Below are 1,424 nucleotides of genomic sequence, written 5' to 3'. Positions count from 1 at the left end.
CATCAAATCACCATCTGTGAGTTATCAGAGGATGTGCAGATTAGTTACGGTTCAGTTCAGTCTATTATCACTGAAGATTTGGGTATGAGATGCATGTCTGTCAAGTTTGTGCCAAAACTGCTTTCAGCTGACCAAAAAGACACTGTGTCTAGAACGATGAAAACTTTTTGAAAACTTTGCTTAGGCCTCTTGACAAAATTTGATGCAGACTCTCTGCTCAACTTTCTCTGTCATGGTCAATGTGATGATCACATGCTACACATGTTCCTTCCAAGCACTGCTGTAAACAGTAGAAGTGATCTAGAACGTTAAAACTTAGTGCACGTGCACAGCGGAGTTCATGGTCAATCTGTGCCAAGCAGCTTCACTCTGCGTGCTTTAGTTTCATTACTATGGCAAAAGCCTGGATACTTATTGATCAGATCACATACTAAGATATAAAGTAACATATTTTACAAAACTCCTCTCAAATCATGATCACACAAAAAAGTTTCAAGATATTGTGTGGTTCACACAACTATGCTCAGTAATTTTATCAACAAGTCTAATCTGACACTAGGAAAGTGTACACATATGATTAACTAGACAGTTGAAAACCAGTTTCTATATTATATATATATAATAACAATAGTATTTTATAAGCTTAAAGTTTAGAAACGATCACCATGCAATGACAAAAGGAAATAGTCTAATAATGGAGCATATAAACCCTCGATGGAAAAAAGATCTTCCTGTATGCATGGGACAAGAAAACCTACTTTTTTCAGCAGAGGGCTTATATGCCCCATTATTAGACTATTTTCTTTAGTCATTGCACGATGATTGCTTATAAGCTTTAAGCTTATAAAATACTATTATTATTTACAGAATTGTAAAAATCAATGTTGCTTATCAAAAACCATCACACACACACACAATTATTTTTTGGAATACTGGATTCTTAAAATATACACAAAGCTATAAATAATAGCATGTAAATATTGAGTTGGATATAATTTGTGGCTTTGTGTGTGCTTTTGAGAATCCACTATTCTAAAATATAATGCACCTGGACAGGATGCCAGTCCATTGCAGGATTACTCATTTTTGCAAAGCGAACGGACTGGAGCAACATGAAATGAAGCGCGGTTTGCTTAAGAACACAATGCATCACATGGTCCAGGAATCTAAACCACAATCTTACACTCATGAATGCAACACAGTAACTCACAAGCCTCTACTATATACATATATATACATATATATACATATATATACATATATATATATATATATATATATATATATATACACACGTTGTTGTTGGCACTCCGTCGCTTACGACGTCGAGGGTTCCAGTTGATCAGATCAATGGAACAGCCTGCTCGTGAAATTAACGTGCAAGTGGCTGAGCACTCCACAGACACGTGTACCCTTAACATAGT

The 1,424-nt window shown here is 35.5% G+C and overlaps 1 protein-coding gene across 4 annotated transcripts in view; it reads right to left on the bottom strand.

The window, feature by feature from the left end:
• Positions 1 to 1,424, bottom strand: part of LOC106869320 (EVI5-like protein) — a 301,815-nt gene that overhangs the window by 35,560 nt on the left and 264,831 nt on the right. The window lies entirely within an intron of this gene.

This window comes from Octopus bimaculoides, chromosome 1 (assembly GCF_001194135.2).
Source record: "Octopus bimaculoides isolate UCB-OBI-ISO-001 chromosome 1, ASM119413v2, whole genome shotgun sequence".
Classification (NCBI taxonomy): Eukaryota; Metazoa; Mollusca; class Cephalopoda; order Octopoda; family Octopodidae; genus Octopus; species Octopus bimaculoides.
Note: the sequence above shows the minus strand (reverse complement) of the source record. Positions and strands in the feature narration are given on the sequence as shown.